We start from the raw sequence: 8,307 nt of genomic DNA, 5'->3' as shown, positions 1-8,307 counted from the left end.
GGTTCAAACCCACCAGCCACTCCTCGGAAGGAAGGTTGGGCAATCCTACTGCCTCGGAAACCCAAGGAGGGGTCGCTATGAGTCGGGGCCGACTCGACGGCACATAACAACAACAACAACAACAGGACCCACACTAGAGATCTGATTCAGTAGGTCGGGGGTGGAGCTCAGGAATTTGTATTTTTAACCTTGTTGTTGTTGTTAGGTGCCATTGAGTTGGTTCCAACTCATAGTGACCCTATGTACAATAGAATGAAACACTGCCCAGGCCTATGCCATCCTCACAATTGTTGCCATACTTGAGCTCATTGTTGCAGCCACTGTGTCAATCCATCTCGTTGAGGGTCTTCCCCTTTTTCATTGACCCTCTGCTTTATTTTGCCAAGCATGATATCCTTCTCCAGCGATTGGTTCCTTCTGATAATATGACCAAGGTAAGAGATGAAATCTGGCCATTCTCACTTCTAAGGAGCATTATGGCTATACTTCCTCCAAGACAGATTTGTAAGTTCTTCAGCTGTCTATTCATTATTCTATGCCAGCACCATAATTCAAATGCATCAATTCTTCTGCAGTCTTCCTTATTCATTGTATTGTTTTCACATGCATAGGAGGCTATTGAAAATATGATGTCTTGGATCAGGTGCACCTAAGCAAGTTAAACCTCCCTATTTCCAGGGTAACTGTTTCTGTCTAGGAAAAAGCTGGTTTACTACTATGGTTCTGGCATAACATAGTAAAACCTGTGAAAGCTGGACTTCTATAAGGCAGAAATCTGTCAGAGAAGGAAAACTCAAACATTTCCCACTAAAACGAGTGATAGAACAGTGGCAAGACTGCACCCTGTCAGACCAGGTTTCCTGGTCTTATAGAGCCTGGTGGAACCATGGCCCCTAGCTGCCCTTCAGGTCTGGAATTAAACCCTATGGCCTCCAACCAAACAAAAGACAGGCATAGGAGTTGAACATTTACCTGAAGTAGATACACTCCTTGGAGAGAGCAATCATGGGAGAAAGAAGGTCTGTTTATGCACAGGGAGACAGCTCAGGGGGCAGGAGTGCATGGAAGGATGGACACGGAAGAGGTAACTATTGGGAGGAAGTGGGAGGGGAGCTGTTGCATTGGGGTAAGTTGTAGTCAATGTCATGAGACAAAGTGTATGTGAACTGCTGTGTGGAAAGTGGAAAGTGAATTTGCTCTGTAAATTGTCACCCAAATCACACACACACACAAAAGACTGCACCCTGTCAGTGGTGGAAAACTTGGAAGACCTGAAAAACAAGGCAGTCTGTAAAGTCCTGGCTGTGATGGGTTTCACTGTAATGAATACTATCCATTACTTTCGGAAGTTTGAACAATAAGTCACATGGTTACTCTGCCTATAATCTGTAATTCTTCAAGTAGTCCAAAGTAGTTATGAAGGTTACTTGCTTAGAATAATCAGAGCTACATCATTTTGCTTTTTGCTTAAGATCTAAAAGCCATGGAGTTGATTCTGACTCATAGTGATCCTCATTGGGTTTCCAAGGTAGAAAATCTTTATGGAAGAAGATTATCTCATCTTCCTTCCATGGAGTGGCTGGTGGATTTGAACCACTAACCTCCTGGTTAGTAGTCTAATGCCTTAGGCACTGCACCACCATAGCTCCTTAAGATAGCAATTCTGACATTGATTACCTACTAACTATGTGCATACTAATCACATATATAAAGCTGCATGTTGATTTATATTGATCAAATTTATTTGTGTACTCTGTTGCTTGTTAATGTATTGTTTACCCCTGTAATGGGAAAAAAATTTAGGTGAAGTGTAGACTAGGAGCACTAGAAAGATTGCAGCTAAATTTTGAGCATAATTTCCTTGCCAATGCCATAGAATTGATTCCCACTCAAGGTAATCCTATAGGGAAGACTAGAACTGCCATCTAGTGTTCCCAAGGCTGTAAATCTTTATGGAAGCCAACTGTCACATATTTATCTCACAGAGTGGCTGGTGGGTTTGAACCGCCAGCCTTCTGGTTAGCAGTCAAGTGTCTTAGGCACTATGCTACCAGTGCTCCTAGATAATCTCCTTGGCCATTACCAAACTAATTAAGCCCAGTCTGGAAATTTGGTAAGAGCAGCTGAAAAGATTGTCACAATGCTAAACATACTGCTTGAATACACAAATGTTAATGAATGCTTGTTGAATAAACACATTAATGAATTAATGTGTCTGTGCAGGGAATCCCTTATTACTATCTTGACTCACCCAGATCTTTTCTACCCTTAAAACTGCATTTAAATGCAACCTCATTTACATAGCCTATCCTGAATACTTTGCACAATTACGATATTTCTCTCTCTTTTTTTTTCTGACGTCATTTTTAAAAAAATTGTGATTTGGGTGAAAGTTGACAGGGCAAATTCATTTTCCATACAAGAGGTCATACACATTTTGTTTCATGGCATTAATTGCAATCCCCATAACATAGCAGCTCTCTTCCCACTTCCTTCCTATGGTTACTTTTTCCTTGTGTCCTTTGCTGTGCATTCCTGTCCTCTGAGATATCTCCCTGTGCAAACGCTGCCTTCTGATCTCCCATGGTTGATTGTTCTGAGTGTACTTGCCTAGTGTAGATGTTCACCTTATATACTATCTTGACATACGTTTTATTCAATGGTAAATAACAAATATTTTCAGAGTGCATTGGTGTCTCATGTTATTCTTGTTGACAGTGGAGCCTATGATCTTTAAAAGTCTTTTTAAAAAAACAGCTTTATTGAAGTGTAATTTAATGGCAGTATTACGATACATGAAACTGTAAATATTTTCAAGTGTATTATTGATGAGTTTAGACATATGTATACACCCATGAAACCATGAAATATGTTCAAGAAATGAGCATACTCATCATCTGCAGAAGTTTCCACATTGCCCTTTGATAGTTCATTATCTTCTTTCTTCCTCTACTTTTCCAAGGCAACCATAAATATACTTTCTGTCCTATAGATAAATTTACATTTTCTAGAATTTTATGTAAGAGGAATCATTTATATAAGTACCAGTTTGCCTGGCTTCTTCCACTTGGTGTTATTATTTTGAGAGTTATCCATATCATTGCATGTATCAATAGTTTGTTTTTAATTGATGTATGGATATACCAAAATTTGTCCATTCATCTACTGATGGATATCTGAAATTTTTTTCCATATTTGGCTAATACATATGAAGTGGTGAAGAACATTTCTGTGCAAGTTATCGTGTGGGCATAAGATCTCATTGCTATTCGATAACGTGGTGGACAGACTCGAAGGTGGCCACCCATCATCCACACCCTTCGATAGTCATTTTCCCTTGAGTGTGGGTGGAACTTGTGACTTCTAACCAATAAATGTGACAAAGATGATATACATGATTGTGTATATATGATTACATTACACTAGTTTGTAAGTTTGTCTCACTAGGATAGACTCTTTCTCTATCTTGAGGAAGTAGGTGGCCATATTGGGAGGGACAAGGTGACAAGGAGCTGAGGGTGGTGTCTAGCTGACAGTCAGCAGGAAACTGAGGTCCTTAATCCCACAACTCATAATGAACTGAATGCTGCTAATAACATTAGAAACAGATCTGTCCCCAGTCAGGCCTCACATAAAACTTTATGAGCCCCTGAAACAGAGGGCACTGCTAAGCCATGTCCTGACTCCTGAACTACAGAAACTGTGAGACAATAAATGTGTATTATCTTATGTTACTAAGCTTGTGGTAATATTATACAGGAATAAATATGAATACAGGTAAATACCTGCTAGTAGTATAATGATTAAGTCATATGGTAGGCATATGCTTAACTTTTTAAGAAATTGTTTTCCTAAGTATTTTGCTTTCTCACCAGCAATGTATGAGAGTTCTAGTTGTTCCACCCTTGGACAATCTTTTGAAATTTAGAAATTCCTAACAACCTGTAATGTACAGATGACACAACATTACTTGCTGAAAATGAGGAGAACTTGATGCACTATTGGTGAAGATTAGTATAGATTACACCTCAACATAAATAAAACAAAAATCCTTATGATGACCAGTAAGGAACATTATGATAAATGGAGAAAATACTGAAGTTGTAAAGGATTTTATTTTACTTGGCTCTGCAATAAATGCCCATGGAAGCAGCAGTTGAGAAATCAAATGACACATTGCATTGGGCACATATGCTGGAAAAGACCTCTTTGAAATGTTGAAAAGCAAAGATGTCACTTTGAGGACTAAGTTGCACCTGATCTATGTTATTTTCAGTTACCTCATGTTGCAATGAAAAGCAATGTTGCAGTGAAAGCTAGACAATGAATAAAGAAATCCTAAAAGAATTGATGCATTTGAATTAAAATGTTGGCAAAGAATATTGATTATACCATGGACTACCAGCAGAATGAACAAATCAGCCAGAATCCTCCTTAAAAGTGAGGATGGCAATACTTTGCCTTACCTACTTTGGATATATTATCAGGAGACATCAGTCCCTGAAGAAAGACATTATGCTTGGTAAAGTAAAGGGTCAGTGAAAAAGGGAAAAACCCTCAACAAGATGGATTGATACAGTTGCTTCAACAATGGGCTCAAACAGCAATGATTGTAAGGATGGTGCAGGACCAGGCAGTGTTTTGTTTTGTTGACATAGGGTTGCTATTAGTCAGAAGCGACTCAATGGCCCATAACTGTAACAACACCAACAAAAATTTTTACAAAGGCAGTCTCCCACATATTTCTATTGAGGAGCATCTTGTGGGTTTGAACCACTTAACTTTGTATTAGCAGCTGAGCCCTTAACCACTGTGCCACCAGGGCTCCCCCACTGTGTTGTGGAAGATTAGAAAAGGGGACTCCTTTTGTATTTGTTAAGATCTGGGCAGGAAACTGAGGAGCTCTGGTGCGTAGTGCCTAAGGTATCTGACTGCTAATGAGTAGGTTGGTGGTTCAAACCCACCAGCCACTCTGCAGAAGGAAGACTGGGCAATCTATTTCTGCAAAGATTTACCACCTCAGAGACCCAAAGGGGTTGTTATGAGTCAGAATCGACTTGATGGCAGTGAGTTTGGTTTGGTTTGGGCAGGAAACTCATGGCATACTTGGTGGTGGTGGTGGGGAGGGTTAACTGAAAAGAGTCTAATGAGACTATTTACAGAAAATTGGGCAGGGTATTAGTTTCCTAGGGCTACCTTAACCAATTACTATAAACTGAGTGTCTTAAAACATTAGAAATTTATTTTTCACAGTTCTGAGGCTAGGAATCCGAAATGAGGGTGTTGGTAGCTTCATGCTTACTCCAAAGGCTTTAGGGAAGAATCCTTCCTTCCTGCTTCTAGTTTCTGACGATTACTGGCAAATCTTGGTGTTTCTTGGCTTGTGGCAGCATCACTCCAATCTCTGCCTATACCATCATATAGTGGTCTCCCTGTGTATTTCTATTTCTTTATCCACATTTCTTACTTCTTATAAAGACTCTACAGTAATTGGTATGATATCAGTAATCAGGGAGCCCTTGTGGCACAGTGCTTGACTACTAGCTGAAACCAAAAGATCTGTGGTTTGAACCTGCCAGTCACTCTGCAGAAGAAAGCTGTGACAGTCCTCTTCTGTAAAGATTCCAACCTTGGAAACCCTATGGGGAAGTTCTACTCTGTCCTATAGGGTTGCTATGAATCAGAATTGACTCATAGCCAGAGGTTTGGTTTGATCAAGTATAAGAACATCAGTCACTGGGTTAGGGCCTACCTTAGTCCAGTGTTGCCTCATCTTAATTTGATTACTTTTGTGCTTGATTATATCTTAACTTGATTATAATAGGTTTATATCTGCAAAGACTCCATTTCCAAATAAGGTCACATTCACAGCTACTGGGGTTAGGAATTCAACATGTCTTTCAGGGAGACACAATTCTTTCACAGCAGGAACCAAAAAGGGATTGTGAAGCATCCAGAGACTAGCAACAAGCTGGAAGTTATTACCATCTTTTAAGTTCTGAAGGTCTTCCCCCTTCTTCACTTACCCTCTGCTTTATCAAGCATGATCTCCTTCTCCAGGGTATGATCTCTTCTAACAACATGACCAAAATAGGTGAGACGAAGTCTGTCCATTCTCACTTCTAGGGAGGATTTTGGCTGCACTTCTTCCAGGACAGATTTGTTTGTTCTTCTGGCAGTCCATGGCATTTTCAGTATTCTTTGTCAATACCATAATTCAAAGGCATCAATTCCTCTTTGGCCTAACTTATTCATTGTCCAGCTTTCACATTCATGTGAGGTGGTTGAAAATACCATGTCTTGGGTTAGGTGGACCTTAGTCTTCAAAGTGACATCTTGCTCCTTAACACTTTAAAAGAGGTCCTTTGAAGCACCTTTGCCCAGTGCAATACAACATCTGATTTCTTGACTGCTGCTTCCATGGGTGTTGATTATGGATACATGGAAAATGAAATCTCTGACAACTTCAATCCTTTCTCCAATTATCATGATGTTATTTATTGGTCCAGTTGTGAGGATTTTTGTTTTCTTTATAGTAAGGTATAATCCTACTGAAAGCTGTGGTCTTTGATCTTCATCAGTAAGTGCTTCAAATTATCTTCACTTTCAGCAAGCAAGGTTGTATCATCTGCATGTTACAGATTCTTAATGAGTCTTCCTCAATCACAACAAGGCCTGAAGAGGCAAAGTGAAGAAGTGATTTTATTGGCAAACAGCATAATGTGGATGAACTTGGAGGACATTATGCTGAGTGAAATAAGTCAATCATAGAAGGACAAATATTGTATTAGTCCGTTATTGTAAAAAGTCAAGGAAATGTTTATATGTGGAAGGAAATTTTCTTTGTTGATTACAGGGGTGGTTACCAGCACATACAGATGAAGACTGAAGAATACAGTCTGCAGTATGGATTACATCTCAATATAAAGAAAACAAAAATCCTCACAACTGGGCCAATAAGCAACATCATGATAAATGGAAAAAAGATTGAAGTTGTCAAAGTTTGTTTTGGGCAGAAAACTCATGGCGTACTTGGTGATGGTTGTCAAAGAATTCACATTGCTTGGTTCTACAATTGACGCCAGCACTCGAGACATCAGATGATGTATATATAGCACTGGGCAAGTCGGCTGCAAGTTGACCTCTTTCAAGTGCTGAGGAGCAAAGATGTCTCCTTGAGGACTACGGTGTACCTGACACAAGCCATGATATTTTCGATTACTTCATAGGCATGTGAAAGCTGGACAATGAATAAGGAAGACCAAAGAAGAATTGATGCTTTTGAGTTGTGGTGCTGGCAAAGACTGCTGAAAGTACCAAGGACTGCTAGAAGAACTAACAAATCTGTTCCAGAGGAAGTGCAGCCAGAATGCTCCTAGAAAGCAAGAATGACCAGACTTTGTCTCACCTACTTTGGTCATGTTATCAGAAGGGACCATTCCCTGGAGAAGGATGTCATGCTTGCTAAGGTGGAGAGTTGACAAAAGAGGGGAAGGCTCTCAATGAGATGGATTGACACAGTGGCTGCAGCGATGGGCTCAAGTATAGCAGGGATCATGGAGCTGGCACAGGACTGGGCAGTGTTTTGTTCTACTGTGCATAGGGTTGCTATGAGTCGGAGATGACTTGATGGCACCTAACACAACAACAACATACAGGGGGGAGTGTGCCCAGGACCATGTATAGGATTGACAGACAACGTTTCTACAAGTGTATTTGTATGTTCTATAAGAATTCCCAGGTATATAGTAGAGCTGACAAGGGAAAAGGTTGTAGTTACTTCTTGGGCACAGCCAGCTACCCAGAGGGAGTGAGTAGTTGGACCTGTGGGCTCAATTGGCCCACATATGTTCTGGTTACCTAGTGCTGCTTTGACAAGAATATACCACAAATGGGATGGCCTTAACAAACAAGAGTTTATTCTCTTACAGTTTGGAGGCTTTAAGTCCAAGTTCAAAGTTCCAGACTCTAGGGGCTGGGTGAAAGCCCCTCAACCTTAGGTCAAGCTCTGCCTCCTGCTCCTGGCCCACTGATGCTAGAGGTATTTCTTCACTCAGACAGCTGCTGGCTGCTGAGGCTGAGAAGCCCAAGGTTGACAAGTAAAACCAGGCCAGGAGCTGATTGTGGAACAGACCATCAACTGCTCATATGCAAGTTCAACTTGAAGTTGAGGGCAATTAAAACAAGTCCACGAGAGGCAAAATATAATCTTGAATATATCCCTCCTGAATTTAGAGACCATCTAAAGAATAGATTTGATGCATTGAACACCAATGACCAAAAACTAGAAGAATTGTGGGATGACAT

The sequence above is a fragment of the Orycteropus afer genome, unplaced genomic scaffold, assembly GCF_000298275.1.
Source record: "Orycteropus afer afer isolate SDZICR_OR568_19922 unplaced genomic scaffold, OryAfe1.0 scaffold00026, whole genome shotgun sequence".
NCBI classification, from domain to species: domain Eukaryota; kingdom Metazoa; phylum Chordata; class Mammalia; order Tubulidentata; family Orycteropodidae; genus Orycteropus; species Orycteropus afer.
This window is presented reverse-complemented; position numbering follows the sequence as displayed.